The sequence below is a fragment of the Sapajus apella genome, unplaced genomic scaffold (genome assembly GCF_009761245.1).
Source record: "Sapajus apella isolate SASKATOON/1434 unplaced genomic scaffold, GSC_monkey_1.0 scaffold2, whole genome shotgun sequence".
NCBI classification, from domain to species: Eukaryota; Metazoa; Chordata; class Mammalia; order Primates; family Cebidae; genus Sapajus; species Sapajus apella.
The window spans coordinates 86,470,620-86,488,270 of NW_022436942.1; the positions used below are offsets into that span (position 1 = coordinate 86,470,620).

Here is a 17,651-nt window from a genome sequence, read left to right on the forward strand (position 1 = left end):
GTGCTGGCAGGGCTGTGTGCCTCCCACAGCTCCAGGGGTGAACACATTTTCCTGCTTTTGCCAGCTTCTGGAGATGCCCATGTACCTCGGCTTCTGGCCCCTTCCATCTGCGGAGCCGGCAGCCGTGGGTGGGTCCTGCTCACATCACATCCCCTCCGGCCTCCTCCACTGCCTCCTTCCTCCACTCTTTTTTTTGGAGACTGAGTCTCACTCTGTCACCAGCCTGGATTGCAGTGGTACGATCTTGACTCACTGCAATCTCTGCCTCCTGGTTCAAGCGATTCTCCTGCTTCAGCCTCCCAAGTAGCTGGGACTACAGGCATGTGCCACCACACCTGGCGAAGTTTTGTATTTTTAGTAGAGACAGAGTTTCACCATGTTGGCCAGGATGGTCTCTGTCTCTTGACCTCATGATCCTCCCACCACGGCTTCCTAAAGTGTTGGGATTACAGGCGTGAGCCACCGCACCAGGCCCCCCCTCCCCTCTTCAGAACCTCAAGTCACATGGGGAGCCCCCATCACTCCAGACGATCCTCCTGTCTTCCTGTCAGCTGACTGACCACCAGCCCCCGCCTGCAGCCTGGCCTCTGCCTCCCTGTCCCTGCAACCTCACATAGCACAGACTCCATGGATGAGGATGAGGCCGTCTCTAGGAGAGGGGGCTTTATTCTGTCTACAGGGTTTTAGGTCAGACAGGGACAGAGTCTGATTTCTGATGTGTAAAGATCCCTCTGTGCTGTAAGGGGAAATGGGTAACAGCCTTGAAAGAGCAAAGCTGGGAGCCCAGGGAGAGGCTGTGGTGCCGTCCAGGTGATCTGCACAGGTGGCCTGGGCTGAGTGGTGGCCCAGGAAGATGCAGGGCTGCTGTATTCTTGAATCAGATCGTCTTCTAGCTTCCCAGGCTTTCCTGTTGAAGCTGTCCTGTGAAGAGCTGTGTGCTGCCCTCTTGGTGCATTTTGTCAGCTTTCAGTGAGTGGAGGCCAATGCCTGAGCTCTACGGTTCTCAAAGTGGGCTCCTGGGCCAGCTGCGTCAGCATCTCCTGAGAACGTTTTTGGAAATGCAGATTCTCAAGGCACTCTAAAGGAGGGGCTCTTGCAATGACACGCTCTCCAAGTGGTGCCCACGCAGCATGCCACAGTTTGAGGGCCACTGCGGCAGGGCGGGTGCTGACACCGAGATCCAACTTCACGCTGGCAGCCGGCCGGCAGGATGGCCTTTGAGGAGTGGCTTTGGGAAGGTCAGGAGACCCTTCCTCATCGTTTTTCCAAGAGCTTACTCAGCATCCTTCACAGGAGCTGAGGACACACCTCATGTGAGAGGCTTACTGTGGTGGGTAGAAGAAGGAGGTCCTCACTCCCTCCTCTGCACATGTGTGTTAAGTGGGAACATGTATTCCCTTCAGGAAAAAGCTCTTCAATATCCATCCGCTTTCCCCGAGGACCCCAGAGCCCAGCAAAAGATTAAGTTGCCCTGGTCTGTGTGCTGGCCGCGGTGAGGGAGCCATCCTAGTTAGCGTTCATTGAACACTTTCTGCATATTGGGTTCTGTTTTAATCATCTTATATAGCTAATGCTCGAACCAGCCTTAGGAGGTTGGTACTATTGCCCCCGTTCCACAGACAGGAAAACTGGGGCATGAAGGGTGAACCGCCCTGCTCAAGGTCACCCAGAAGCTAAGTGGCAGAAAAAGGATTGAAATTCTGGTAGTCAACCTTCAGAGCCTGTGCATTTTATCCCCACACAGACTCTAGACCAGGGCTCTGGCAAGCTAGAACTTGGGCCAAACCCCTGCCATTTGCTTTTATATGGCCTTCAAGCTAAGAACAGTCTTTATGTTTTTTAATGATTCCATTTTAAACGGTTGCGTAAATACTTACATAGCATCCTCAATTTTGCTTCTTGTCATAAAATACTTACTATCCACTAATATCTATGATCTGAATCTTTGATAAAACCTTTGCAGAGCCTCCTTCACCCTCTGCTCTCTCACTGTCTCTGTGTGCTATCTCTCCCTCTCTTTCTCTCAGAGATGTGTGCCTGCAACACAGACCCTTTCTCTATGGAGACAGGGAGCTCCGTGCTTTGAGGTACTCTTGTAGGGATTTTAATAAGCCTCTACAGCAGCCCCTGGGGGGAGGTGAGTTGTTACTCTACTTCATTCATTAAGGGAGGCTCAGCTGGGGACGGTGGCTCACGCCTGTAATCTCAGCATGTTAGGAGGCTGAGGCAAGTGGATCACGAGGTTAGGAGTTCGAGACCAGTCTGGCCAACATGGTGAAACGCTGTCTCTACTAAAAATACATAAATTAGCAAGGCGTGGTGGCGCACACCTGTAATCTCAGCTACTCAGGAGGCCCAGGCAGGAGAATCACTTGAACCCGGGAGGCGGAGGTTGCAGGTAGGCGGAAGTTGCAATGAACCAAGATCATGCCACTGCACTCCAGCCTGGGTGACGACAGAGTGAGACTCCGTCTCAAAAGAAAAAAAGAAAAGGAAAGGCTTGAACTGGTGTAGCCACTTGCCCAGGCAGCTGAGTTAGCAAGTGAGGATTTGCACCTTATCACGCCTGATGCAAAAGCATATTCTTCCTTCTTGACTGCCCACCTGATTTGAAAGAGCTTATATTCCAGTTTCTCAAATACGATTTGAGTGTGAGAGAGCCCGACCCCAGAAAGTCATGAAGGACCATAGTGTGTGGTCCAGGGGAAGATAGGGAGGAGACACAGGGAGAAGGAAGGGCCAGTGTTGGCCAGGGGTATCAAGGAAGACTTCCTGGAGGAGGTGGGCAGGAAAGACTGGCAAGCAGGTGATATTCAAACGTTCTTATACAAAAGTAGATGATTTCAGGGGTATCCAGGCAGTCTTGGCTTCCCTGGGCCACACTGGAAGAAGAATTGTCTTGCACCACACGTAAAATAACTAACACTAACGACAGCTGATGAGATGAAAAAACATCTCTTGTTTTCAAAAAGTTTACAAATTTGTGTTGGGCTGCATTCAAAGCCATCCGGGCCACATGTGGCCTGCGGGCCGTGGGTTGCCCAAGCTTGATTTATCTGTTTCTCTTACTAAGAGCTGCATGATGGTCTCTAGCCTGAGGCATAGATGTATCAAGGTGCAAAATCAGTGTCACCAGGAACCTGCAAGTTACAGAAACCTAAAAATAGGTGCTTCAGACAAAGTTGGGACTTTATTTTTCTTGCAAAACAAAAAGTCCTGAGCGATGCGTATCATGGCATGCAACTTGTCCTAAGCGTCCTTGCTTTAAAATAGTGCCTGATGGACCCCATGGGTTCTAGGAAATGACTGTCCACAGTCAGCCTGTAACACTGAACAATCTTCCTCTTTTGAAATATCCGCCAATTCCTACCTTGCTGACTTCCAGCCAATCCAGGGCCTTCAAATGTACATGAAGACTGAGCCTCTCCCCGCCTTCAGAATTCCCATTTTCCTAGGACGCTTGCCAATCAGACGCTGTCTCAGAATCTCCCCTTTTATTCTATAAAATGGACTGTCCTTCCTAGAAGCCTGGCGTCCTTGCTGAGAGGAAGCTGACGACAGTGGACTTCCCCACCACAGGCCCGTGAATTAACAGCCATGCTTATTGTGCTGCAGAATCAACTTTGTCTTTAATCGTCCAGTGTTTGGGAGGAACGTGGATTCCAATTTCAGTGTTTGGCGTCTATTAATGTAAATCTATGTGCATCCAACACCTCTTAGCTTCCTTCTGTGACAGGAAGGCGTCACTAGATGCTGGGCTGAAGAAGGAAAGGAGTTTTGTGTTTGGCGGTGCAGGCTGGCATGATGCTTTGAGATGCCAAGGGGGACCCAGTGCCTGTTGTTATTCCACTCAGTCATCCTCAGCATGGGCTCCCTGCCTCATGGTCACAAAAAGGCTGCTTCATCTCTATCATCACATCGGCATTGCAATTGGGCCAAAAAGAAAGGGCAAATGGGCAGAGGTACCTGTTAATGGCTCAGCTGTGCTCCTTTTAAGGCACTTTCCTCGAAGCCCCAACCAACGACTTCTTCTTGTAGCTCATGGCCTGGCTGTTGGCACACAGCCATCTTTAAGTGCATGCAAAGCTGAAATACGCACTTCTTTAAAGAGGGTGTATTAGTCCATTTTCACGCTGCTGATAAAGGCATGCCCAAGACAACAAAAGAAAGAGGTTTAGCCGGGCGCGGTGGCTCACGCCTGTAACCCCAGCACTGTGGGAGGCCGAGGCGGGTGGATCACGAGGTCAAGAGATCGAGACCATCCTGGTCAACACGGTGAAACCCCGTCTCTACTAAAACTACAAAAAATTAGCTGGGCATGGTGGCGCGTGCCTGCAACCCCAGCTACTCAGGAGGCTGAGGCAGGAGAATTGCCTGAACCCAGGAGGCAGAGGTTGCGGTGAGCCGAGATCGCGCCATTGCACTCCAGCCTGGGTAACAAGAGCGAAACTCCGTCCCAAAAAAAAAAAAAAAAAAGAAAGAGGTTTAATGCACTCATAGTGCCACGTGCCTGGGGAGGCCTCACAATCATGGCGGAAGGTGAAAGGCACGTCTCACATGGCAGCAGACAAGAGAAGAGAGCTTGTGCAGGGAAACTCCCCTTTTAAACACCGTCTGAGTAGTCAATGCACAGATTCTATTGAATGGGTATCACTTTCACACCATCATAAAGTGGAAAAATCTATGTTGCAGTATCCTAAGTTGGGGACCAACTGCAATCCCCTTCCCAGACCCCCTTGTAGTGGTGTAATTATGAGCCAGGATGGCAAGAATATATAAACTGATGTTCACTAAGAGAGTTACCTGGGCCAATAAAAAAAAGGTTAAGTAAATAGACTTACCTAATATGGACATTTTCCCCTTAATTTGTTTCTCCTGAAACTCAGAGGCAATGGCTGGATGGGTAGCAGCTTTGTTGTGATCATAGGCATGAAGCCCTTTAGTGGAGTTGCTGATGCATGGATGCCGTGTCCTTAGTGAGCTCGTGGAGCTGTTGAATAAGCTCTGAGTAGTGCTTCTCTAAAGTTCTGTGGGGGGAACAACTACAAAGAAAACGTAATTACTATAAATACTTGTGATTGTTTTTACATAATTGACATTGCTCTACAACTTAGTTTTCACCCAGTAGTGCATCTTGGAGATCTTCCTATGCTAGCACATGTAGTTCTCCTTTCCAGCTGCGTCCCAATAGTAAAAAATTAATAGGTAGTCATAAGTGGGCATTGAACAATGAGAACACATGGACACAGGGAGGGGAACGTCACACACTGGGGCCTGTGGGGGTTGGGGGGCAACGGGAGAGAGAGAATTACAAAAATTTGCATGCATTAAACAAATATCTAATGCATGTGGGGATCAAAACCTAGATGATGGGTGGATGGGTGCAGCAAACCACCATGGCACATGTATACCTATGTAACAAACCTGCATGTTCTGCACATGCGTCCCAGAACTAAAGTTAAAACATAATTAATAGGTAATGCTTTTGAGGACCTACCATGTGCCAGGCATGACTGAGCACTTTTAGTAACTTGTTTAATCTTCAAAATGGCCCCAAGAGGAGCGTGCTGTTAAGAAGCTCCTTCTACAGATGGGCACAGAGGCACAGACCGGCTACGTGAGCACCCGACATCACAGCTAGGAAGTGGCCGGGCTGTGATCGGAGCCTGGGGGGCTGTCCCAGAGCCACCCTCTCCACAGGGCCCTGTCGTGGGTCTCTCTTCTCTTTCTGCCTTCACAGCATTCTCTCCCTGTCTTCACAGCATTCTCTCCCTGTCTTCACAGCATTCTCTCCCTGTCTTCACAGCATTCTCTCCTAGGGTTTGCTATGTTCAGGCACTTTACGGGGGATAGGCACTTATATTACTTCCAATTGGGGGCAAAGCCGCAGTGGACACCTTAGGCACGTCTGCCCGTGCTCAGGAGTGGGAATAACCCTAGGGTGACCAGGGACCATCTTAGGTCAGCGGATGGCACTCGGAGGCGTCAGTGGCTTCCAGTCAGGTGCCACACATCAGCAGCTCTGACCAGTGGCTGCTGCCCCCCCAGCCTCACCGGCCCCTGAGTCGAGCAGCCTTCTAGTAGTTGGGCTCAGGACATCTCTCTGCCACTCCCCGATGGGTAGAGGTGGTTTCTTCCCCTTCCTCCAGCATACTGTGTCTCCACCTGTGCCCAGGGGCCACAGGTTTGCTTAACCTGAAGGCTTCCGTCCCATGGGGGAGAGAGAAAGTTCCAGATGGGGCTTCGCCGCGTGTCTTCTAACATGATCCCTTCCATCTCCCTTGAGTGCCTTTTTTTGTGGTTTGTGAGTTTGCAAAGGAAGGTGCATCTTTCTGGAACAATTGCAAACGTCAGGGGCCGTCAGCACCCAGCAACAGCACTGTAGCGAGGCAGGCGGCAGTGAAGCATCATGAGAAGGGGTCTGTATTCCATAGAGAAACTTACAAACCACCGTAAAATGGAGCAAAACTGGGTCTGCTTTTTGCTCTTACTACAGGTTGGCAATTCGAAATCAGCGTGTTAGCAAGTTGGTACCCATGGAGGTGGCTCACACTCGCCCTTCCCCCTGGGACGTTTCCTCCTCCAAGACATGGGTCCCCGTGCTCCGCCCTCTGCTGCGTCCCAACCTTGCACTCCTGCGGCGTGGAGTCCTCTTGCTTCACTCCTCACATGGCCAACTTGTGCTTCTACACAGCGATTAGGGTGCACGGCTGCCCTCGCCTGTCATACCACAAGCCCCTGCGGACTTTTTCCCATCTGAGCCCTTCCCTATTGTAACGGGTCACCTCTCCTCTGCACAGCCTCCCATGAGCTTGATAAACACGGCTTAATTATTCATATGCTTCCTACAGAAGCAAGGCAGCATGGGGCACAGACAAGCCTCTTAGTGCATGTGGATTGAGGGAAGATCGTTCCTTATCCTATCCCTCTGTCGATTTTTTTTTCCCCTGATTAACATTAAGACCGAGATGGATGTCTTGCTGGTGCAATATTAAATAAGAACCACGATAAGCTCAGCGGCCTCATCCATCAGACAGGATGCAAAGCATCAGTCAATAAAGAATGACAGGAAGGCATCTCAGGCTGGCCCAGGCCACGAAGGGGAAAAGTACAGGGGCCCCCAGCTTCAGGCGCCTCTGGATTCAGAGGCTCCATCTCCTGATCTTTCTTTCCTCAATGTTAACTGTATGTACTTGCAAGCTGGCTTTCAGCATCTGTAGACTGACCTGAGCATCAGCCAGTGACAGTACAGCAACCTTGTGACTACCAAGCACCGACACTTTCTCTCTATAGGAAAAAGTGGAGCCAGAGTGACACACGGATTTGAAGTAAAGCCTGGGTCCTTTTGGAGTTCATAAGGGTGATGGTTGGGCTTTGACGCTCATGTGTGAGACGTGTCTCCCTTAAACCTTGTTATGATGTTGGCATGTTGACCATCTGATGTGAAAAATAAGAAATGAGTAAAATAAAAACATCCATAAAATAAAGCCTATGCTCTGAGACAGGATAGCGCAAGAGTGAGTGCAGGGGTCCTGAGTTCAAATTCTGATTTCAGAATTCTTAGCTGTGTGACCTTGGCTGAATTACTTAATCTCTCTGGGTCTCAGTCTCTTTATGTGAAAATTGGGGATAATAAAAAGACTTCATGCCTGAGGTTGCTGAAAGTATAAAGAAGTCTATATATAATGTGTAGCACGCCGACCCACAGGGCATTGATGGGTGGCTTCCCTGTTGTCCTCTGCCTGTCTTAATAATCCAGGTGTCACAAGGATAAAAGATGTCACCTTCCACTTAAGGAATTTTTTTCCCCATTGGCTTTTCAGGATTCTCCCTTATAATTCCCTATTCCCTATTGGAAAGCTCAGTTTAAATGTTCTTTTCACAAGTTAAAGGCTATAAAATGAAAGAGAAAATGGCTTTTATCTTCTGGTGTATTCTTTTCTCTTTTTGTTTACTCAGTCATCAGGAAAGCATTTTCTACTCTCTCCCCTAAGACTTCTCATTGATATAATCATTCTAAATGCCGGTATAAACAAAACAAAACTACAGATGCTAACTGGCAAGCAGATGAAACTCACATGTGGGGGAGAAATGCCGATGACTCAATGGTACATACAAGTTTCTTTAAATTATCTGTAATTAGTGGAAAGAAAATATGTGGACTATATTAAAAACAAGCTCTTTATGTTTGAGGAAGAAGACCATCATAAAGAACAGGAATGCTGTTCCTTTTTATTTATATGAATTGAGATAATTGGGACGCTCAGGATCAATGTAAGTTTCCATCATAAATAATATCACCATCTGTGATAAATGGATGCCTCCCTCTTTGAATAGATACAGTGAAACAGTCTCAAACCATATGCTATGTGAGCAGCAAATGCAGTTATTTAAACGCTGCTGTAAATGCTTATATTATGCAACTCTAAATCCCTCCCGATTTTTCTTTTTTTTTTTTTTTTTTTGGTTTTCATTTCTAAACTGTTTGGGAGGCATAGTAAAAACCATGTTTACATTTTGAATCAAAGAGGTAAACCTGGTCTATGGTTCAGATTGTAAAATGTGCGGAAGAAGACACTAAGAAAGTCCTGTGCACGAAACACGACTTGGAGAGGCTTGCTCTCTGTCGGGGGCCCGCACTCCATGGCCCATGGGTCAAACCCAGCCCACCACCAGTTTTTGTGTGGTGGCCTGAAAACTCATAATTTTTTTACTTTTTTACATCTTTAGATAGTTGGAAAAAATATTCTAATAGAGTAGTAGTGTTTCTGACATGTGAAATTAAAATTCTATTGTTTGAAAGTAAAGTTTTAGGGCTGGGCGTGGTGGCAGATGCCTATAATCCCAGCTACTCGGGAGGCTGAGGCAGGAGAATCACTTGAACCCGGGAGGCGGAGGTTGCGGTGAGCCGAGATCACGCCATTGCACTCCAGCCTGGGCAACAAGAGTGAAACTCCGTCTCAAAAAAAAAAAAAAAGTAAAGTTTCTGTGGAGCACTGACAGAGTCATTGGTTGGCGTTTGTCCCCGGCTGTGGTCGCAGGAGTGTTGAGCAGTTGCCACAGACACCATTTGGCCCATGAAGCCTGAAATGCCTACTGTCTGAGCCTTCACAGAAGAAAGTATGCTGACTCCTTCTTTATGTGACTTGTGAAGCAGAGTTACCACAGTTTGGACAAAGCAAGATGGATCCTATTAAGAAGCTTTTGGCTGAAAGTAAGAGAACACCCCTGTCCACTCCACCGGCTCACATGGCCGGTAGGGCAGCGGCGGGGGGAGATCTCGGCGAGCTTGTCCCAGGCCCCTCACTGGGCCAACCCTGGCATGAAAGCATGGCCCCTTCCCTCACTGTGCCCACCCATGGCTGGCCTTGTCTCGGGCACTTCATGCATAGATTCCAGATGGTTGACAGTATTATGGGGAGACTTACTCCCTCACTGGCCCCTGGTGTGAAAGGCATTTGCTTTTCTGCTTAAGAGTGAGGGACCGTCTTTGCCAGAAGTCCTAAAACACTTCTCATGGTTCCTTGGCCCAGTTCGGCCTGGGGCAGGGCTCTCCCAGTGCAGCACAGTGAGCCTTGGGGCTGGATACTTCTGTGCGTGTGGCGGAGGGGGGCTGTTCCTTGCAGTGTAGGGTGTTAAGCAGTATCCCTGGCCTCTGCCTACTAGATGCTAACAGGATACCCCCCAAACCCCATTCTTTTTTTTGGGTCGGGGGACAGAGTCTCACTCTCTTGCCCAGGCTGGAGTGCAGTGGCGCAGTCTTGGCTCATTGCACCCTTCACTTCCCAGGTTCAAGTGATTCACTTTACTCAGCCTCCTGAGTAGCTGGAATTACAGGCACACACCACCATACCTGTCTAATTTTTGCATATTTTGTAGAGACAGGGCTTCACCATGTTGATCAAGCTGGTCTCGAACTCCCGACCTCAAGGGAACTACCTGCTTCAGCCTCCCAAAGTACTGGGATTACCGGCTTGAGCCACGGTGCCCAGCTCCCTCCCAGTAACCCCCAGTGCCATTCTTGACAATGGAAAAAGTCTCCAGACATCGTCAAATGTCCCCTTGGGAGCAAAACTGCCTCTGTTTGAGAACCACACGTTTAGGTCTGTGTGTAACTGAACCAGGTACTGGGAACCAGCTGGGAACTGCCCTGTTTGATTTAGACCAGGGGTTGGCAAACTGCAGAACATGGGTCAAATCTTGCCCGTCACCTGTTTTGGTATAGCCTGCAAGCTAAGTATGTTATTTACATTTTAATGATTATATAAGCACCTATATAATATTGATTTTTGTCTCCTAGCCTGCAGAAACCTAAGATATTCATTATATGGTCCTTTAAGAAAAAGTTTGTCAACCCCTAGGTTAGATTAACCCCAGTCATTCTCAGTCCTCACCTTTATGAGTCATGAAATGAAATCCATGATTCGGTAATGTACATATAGACACAATTAAAAACAAATCAGCATAGGGCTCTCTCATAGGGAAAAAAAATAATTCAAAGTAAAGTAACACCTTAACAAGTATATCTAGAAGTCCGAATGAAGTGGTCAGATATTTGCTCCTGTATTTGGTCACTACGGGTGTGTCAGCCACAGATGAAGACTGGTGTACCTGTGTTGCTGCAAATTGGATTTCATATGCAGATTGGGCATTGTGGATGTAATTTTCAAAAGGGATCAACAACTTTTTTTTTTTTTTAATAGAGACAGAGTCTCACTCTGTCATCCAGGCTGAAGTGCAGTGGGCTCACCACAACCTCTGCCTCCCGGGCTCAAGCAAATCTCCTGCCTCACCCTCCCAAGTAGCTGGGACTACTGGTGTATGGCGCCATGCCCAGCTAATTTCTTTTGTATTTCAGTAGAGGTGGGGTTTCACCGTGTTGCCCAGTCTGGCCTCGAAGCTCAGGCAGTCCGCCTGCCTCAGCCTCCCAAAGTGCTAGGATTACGGGTATGAGCCACCGTGCCTGGCTGATCAACCACTTTTTAGATAAGTTTCATCATCCGATCTCCACCCCTGTAGTTGCAATTCTGGAACATGCACAGTATGTGAAATCGTTGCCCTTCTCCCAATTTTTTAGTGGATATTTAAGATCGTCTTTCTGCCTGGATCACTGTAAGTGCGTTCCTGGCCTCTGTGAGTGTGCAGTGGGACAAACTAATGCAGAATCTGGGCAATTCTTCATTGCTGTCGAACTGTCATGCTGTGCAGAAAACCTAGCAGAACTGGCTGCTCTCTAAATGCCAGTGGTGTTCCTCCCTCCACCCATTGTGATAATCAAACATGCCACCCTCCCCAAAGACGTTTACATCCCTACTGCCAAAGGCTGCAAATACATGACTTTGCAGAGGGAAAGGAACTTTGCAGATGGGATTAAGGTAAGGCTCTTGAGATGGGGGAATCATCCTGGATCATCCAGGTAGCCCTGATGTCATCACTTGGGTCCCTGTAGAGGGAGACTGGAAGTCAGGGGGGAGAGAAGCTGCCTAGGTATTTACTGGAGAGAAAGAGACTACACACTGAGGAATGCAGATGACCCCCAGAAAATGGGAAAGGAAACAGACTCTTTCCTGAAGACTCAGAAGGAACACAGCCCTACTGACACTTCAGGGTTTTTTTGTTTTTGTTTTAAGTTCTAAGTTGAGGGGTACATGTGCAGGTTTGTTACCACAGGTAACCATGAGTCATGCTGGTTTGTCACACAGAGTATTTCATCACCCAGGTATTAAGCCCAATATCCATTAGTTATTTTTCTGATCCTCTCCCTCCTCCTCCACTCTCCACAGTCTGGCCTCAGTGTGTGTTGTTCCCCTAGTGACACTTTGATTTTAGACTTCTGACCTCCAGGACTATTAAAAAAAATAAGTGTGTGTTGTTTTAAGCGGCTAAGTTTGTGGTAATCCGTTCCAGCAGCATAGGAAGCTGACACGCCGTCCCTTAGAGAGCCCCTGTCCTGAGAGAGCCCCAGTCTGAGCCGATCAGATCCCACCTGCAGATAGACCTGGGTTCCAAATCACATTGTGGGTGACCAGCGTTGGAGGGTAGGCGGAGGATGTGGAGGAATTGGCCACATGGTCACCAGGCAAGACACTGGCTGAGCTTGAGGAAACACTGCCACACCATGCTGTTAAAGCAGCCCATATTAGGTTTATAACTTTGCCTGGTGAACGTTTCCCTCTGTGCCTACCCAAGGCACCCTTCTTGTGCTGATGAAGTCCAAGATTCTGAAGATTTTAGAGCATTTGTCTTCGACAGGCACAGCTCCTTTCCTGAACTTCTAGGGGTCTGATTGAGTAGCATCTGAGAGTGATTATGGAGTTCTCCCAGAGAAAAGGGGGGAAATATCCCCCCAGGGGCTCAGAGGGGAATATACGTAGCTGCTCTTTTAAAGGAGAGTTTGCTGGTTACGAAATCGCAGACCGCGCTGTGTAATTTCAGCAAAGGATATTCGGGGTTTGTTCAGAAGAGGCATTGAAATCAAATAATCCATTTATCAAGGTGCCTTTTGTTTCAAGAAAAAAGAAACAATGAGCCATATTTAGCCAAGAGAGAGAGACATTCTGTGTCTGGGAATGTTAATAAATCACCAATGGAGAGAGGAAAAAAATATTCAGCTTGTGTTTCAAGTAAGCTGCAGTGACTTGGAAGGAAAATCCAATCAGGGCTCTCCTTGAGGCGTATGGAGAAAGGCAAGTCCTGTTTTGCAGGTGGCTGATATCATCTGAGTAAACCGGAGATGTCTGATGCAGCAGACGCCTCTGAAGTCCTGAAAAGAGCCCGCCTCCCTTAATTTCAGATTTTTCTTTCTCACATACACATCGTCCAATTGTGTTTCACATGTGGATATCACCCTTCCTCTCACCCCACATTTGTGCTCGGAATTCCTCAGCATGCTGAGTGCTCAGTGTATTGCTTTAAGCAAAGGGTCAGTGGATTCTGAGGCTCAAGGGGTTAAGGTTTTTTTTAAAAAGAAAACAAAAACAAAATCCTCATCTGGGAAGTTGTGGGACAGGGTTTCATTGTTGAACTTTGTGTGACTCCAGGAACTCTCAACCACGGTGATACGTTTCTTCTTTCTGGGCTGGGGAAGGCTTTGATTAAAATCCTCCCTCTGTTTCTTCCTATGTATGAAACATCTAACAAAATACCTCAGGCTTTCTGTGTGGATCAAGTGAGATCAGGGTTTGTCAGCCTCAGTGCTATGGACATTGTAGGCTGGATAATTCTTTGTGGTAGGGGCACTGTCTTGTATGTTGTAAGATGTTTAGAACCATCCCTGGCACCTACTGACGAGATGTCAATAACAGCCTCCTCCCACTGGTGAGAACCAAAAAACGTCTGCAGACGTCTCCAAGGGTTTCTCAGGAAAATCGCCCTTTCCTGGGGAACCCTGACTTAGTTGCTGTTCTTGAAAGTCCCTTGCATACCCTCAAACAATTCCACTTGTGCCTTTGGATGATTTCAGGGGATGTTATCTTTATTTTTATTCAACTCGAGAGGAAAGCAGGACCTAGTATTTTTACCAAGGTGCATGTGTGGGGATCCACTGCCTACCCCATTTGGAGTAGCACATGGCCTCATCCCATCTGCCTGGATGGTCTTCCCACTCCCCACATGCTGGGCTCCTGAGCTTTCCCTCCACCAATCTCTTGGTAATGTTGTTCTTCATCCCAGATTCTTACCACACTCCCTTCCGCCCCCTCAGGTCTTACCCATCCTTTATGTCTCAGCCCAGAAAACATCAGCTCTAAAGAATCCATCCCTGGTCAACACGTGTGGAAGTGGGCACTGTGATGAAGGCAATGCATCATGTTAGCGGGGAGGCTTGTTCTCCCAGTGTTATCCTGTCCGGGCGCTGAGTGACGTGGCAGCTCCTGTGTCCACTATCTCAGCATCTCAAAAACTCAATTTCCGGCAGCAGCTTTGTGGTAGAGTTCCCTGATGAACAACTGATGGAGGACACAATATCCCCAGCACTGACAGGCAAGTACAGATAAAGAAAATGGATAAACAGGAGGGGAGACAGCAATGGACGTGCTGTCCGCATGGAGGCCAGATAGGCAGGTGCAGCTGTCAGCTGCTCCCCAGCCTCCCTCCCGTGGCCGTAGGAAACCGCCATTGGACTTCCCAGGGCTATTGCGTCAGGTCAATAAAAATGACTCAATTATCCTATCTTCCTGGGAGATGTTGGGGCAAGCAGATAAAGTGGAGTAAGAGGGGAGACATTTGTCAGAGCTCACAATGGCATGGCAGCCCTGGAATTGTTTCCTTGCAGTCAGAAGATAACATTTCCAAGAGAAAACACACAGCAAAGGCTGGCAACCACCTCTTATTCCTTACTCTGCTGTCCCTGGGCTTCCCAAGATGAGAGGTGAGTTTAGGGGCACACACAGTGTTACAGCATTTGAGGGTGCAGATGGACCCTGCAGAGCTTTGTGGGGGACCCGTTCACGTGAGCGTCTCTATGGTTGGCTGTTGGGGATACCTGGACATGGCACGAAATCACCTGTTCAACCAAATAAGAAAGTGGGAATTTCCTGCTTGTTTGAATGATTCTGAGTCTGAGAGAAAATCTCATTTTGCTGCTGCTGTGTCTTCAGCACCTAACATTTGATCATCTCCCTGCTTAACAAAGAAATGGCAAACTGAAGCTCAGAGCTCTAGACAGGCAGCAATTAGGGGAGCTTGGTTTTTATTTACAGTAAGATTATTTAAACAAAATTATTCATTCATTGATATTAGTGTATTATCAATTTCCATTTTAATCAACAAAGTTATCAATTCTTAGTAAGTTCCTGGACTGATTAACAGTGCAAACATTGTCTGGCTCATGTCATGAGAGTGACGGATGTGTGAATTTTAGGAAACACCACCCTCTGTTGAAAGCTCTGTGTACAGAGAGCTATGCCAGGCAGTCAAGGGCATGTATGTACTCAAGAAATTCTTGATCAATTCTCAGCAGTCCCATGGACAGTTCCTAGTGCATTATTTTGCTGGGGAAAAATAATTGTTCTTGTCTTCTGCAACAATTGTTATTTTACTTCTGGGTGACCATAAGCTCTAAAAGTAGGCAAATGTGAGGCAAAGAAGGTACTTCCATGCATGTGAAGTTTCTTCAACACATCTGATGCGCTGACACTGAATGGCTGCAGAGAGTCGCCATACCTGGTACTGGACACCAGAATGTCCATGGACATTGGCTCCAATTCTTCCTACCACACATGAGAAGTTCTGCCTCCCAACGAATGGTGTCTACATTCTCCCTCATGGTGTCTTGAGTAGTGGCTTCTTCCCCCATCTGGCTTGCTTAATGTTGGGCTATTGATCAAACATCATGCATTCCTCAAGTGATGACTGAGTAGTCCCTGAGTCACATGGTATCTAAGACAGGAGGGAACCCTGGTGGATAAAAACAGTGTCCTTTTTCTCATGGGGCTTCCAGCCTGTTAGAGAAGATGGTCATTAACCAAACCTGCACACAAGTAAATATAAAATGACGGCTGTGTGAAAAGATGTAAAATAGAGGTGCATGGTGTTTGGGGAGGGGCACTGGACCTAGTGTGGAAGTCAGGAAGGCTTCCTATTAATAGAAGAGGTGAGGTGGATCTGGGAGCTGAATGGAAATTAATTAGGCAGAAGGAGTGGCCATGTGTGGGACCCTGGATATAGGAAGGAGCAAGATCAATTTAAACTTCAATAATAATTTTTAAAATCAGTAACAAGGATGTATTAAGATATAATTAAGATATAACCCTACTTGCACCCTTATGATGAGTCAGGCACTTGTTAAAAACTTTGTAGGCATCATCTTCACGAACCCTCATGTACCTGGCAGGCAGTGAATAGTGAGAGGTGAGCCCTGTTGCCGAGTGGACCAGAACCTCTGGAACCAGACAGCCAGGCATGAGTTTCAGCTACCTCACCTACAACCAGGAGATCCTGGGCAACACTACTTACCTTCTCCATTCCTCAATTTCCTCTCCTATAAAAAGTGGACATCATGATACTTACCCCAAAGGATTGTTGTGAAGAACTAATTGAGATTCCACATGTAGGCATTTAAAAGCGTACCTAGAACATGGTGATATGGTTTGGCTATGTCCCCACCCAAATCTCATCTGGAATTGTATCTCCTGTAATCTCCACTTATTGTGGGAGGAAACTGGTGGGAGGTAATTGAATCATGGGGCAGGCTTTTGTGCTGTTCTTGTGACAGTGAATAAATCTCACGAGATCCGATAGTTTTATAAAGGGGAATTCCCCTACATATGCTCTCTTGCCTGCCACCATGTAAGATGTGCCTTTGCTCCTCCTTCGCCTTCCGCCATTATTGTGAGGGCTCCCCAGCCATGTGAACTGTGAGTCCATTAAACCTCTTTTTCATTTATAAATTATCCAGTCTTGGGTATGTCTTCATAGCAGTGTGAAAATGGTCTGATACACATAGTCAATTCTTGATAACTGCTGGCTCTTCCATCAGGAGTTGTTTCATGATGAAACACCCTAAAATGTGGAGGCTTAGGTCATGTACAAGGCCTCTTGAGTCTCGGGAGTTCTGATCTTGGCTGGGCTTGCTCACTTGTTTGGGGCTGGGCGTGGCCTCACTGATGCAGGATGGCCTTAGCTGGGATCACACCACTCCCCTCCACGTGGTCTCTTCTCCACCAGGCTGGTCCAGGCTTGTTATTCCTGCTATAAGGCATCCAAAAGAGGCAGAGTGGAAACGTTCAAGGCCTCTTGAGACCTGAGCCCAGAATAGGCACGCTGTCACTTCTTCCATATTCTCTTGGCCAAAGCAAATTACAAGGCAGCCCAGATTCAGAGTGGGGAAATTGACTCCACCTCTTGTTGGGAGAACTGCAGCGTCTTATGCTGAGGGTGTAGATAAGGGTGTAGATACAGCAGATGGGGTGCCATCTTATAATCACTCTTCCATTGTTACCATACGAGGCTATGTATCTAGATCAACCAGTCTCAATCTCTGTCTCTCTCTCTCAGTCTCGCTCTGTCTCTCTCTTGCTCTCTCACTCTCTCACTCTTTGTGGAAATTAAAGCTCCCTTAGCCACTGTACAAGGCCTTGCTCCTTTCTTTACGGTGTCTCTCTCTTCTTGACTCAGGTCAAATCTCATGAGCTGGAAGAATTCAGAATGAGGCTCCACAGGAAGGGATGAGCTAGGCTTCACGTCACTCCGTCCCTTCTCATTTTTCCTCATGTGAAGGATAAAGAGTGATCTGCTCAAAGAATGGAGGACCCCTAAGACAGGAGGCGAGACCACAAGCCCACTCCATCTGTATTTTATAGAAAATAAACTCAGCATTTGCTTAAAAGCAAATGGGTTTCCTTTAGACATTTTTCCGGTTAAGAAAAGGAATCTTTCTGTGTAGAAAGAATGAAGAATGGCAAGAGAGCTTGTTGACAAATGCTTCCTGTTGGCGAATGCCCCGCTGCAAATGGGTCTGGAATCCTGAGCCCCGCCCCTTCACAGAGTCCTTGGCTCACAACCTTCCCCAAACAGATGAGTCTCTAAGTCCCTACACTTCAAGATTTAAGAGTGTTTTTTTTGGATTGGGATAAATACCTCAAAATGAAAGCATCAGATGTGGCAATTTGTCTGTTGGCTTTTACAGAATATTACAAGTTGTCTAAATAGTC

At 47.4% G+C, this 17,651-nt stretch overlaps 1 protein-coding gene and 1 non-coding gene across 2 annotated transcripts in view; both read left to right on the forward strand.

The window, feature by feature from the left end:
• TMEM132C (transmembrane protein 132C) overlaps window positions 1–17,651 on the forward strand; it is a 431,755-nt gene that overhangs the window by 130,638 nt on the left and 283,466 nt on the right. The window lies entirely within an intron of this gene.
• LOC116528110 lies at window positions 7,340–7,443 on the forward strand. The gene has a single exon (XR_004258860.1). It is a non-coding gene; the product is annotated as a small nucleolar RNA U13 (small nucleolar RNA).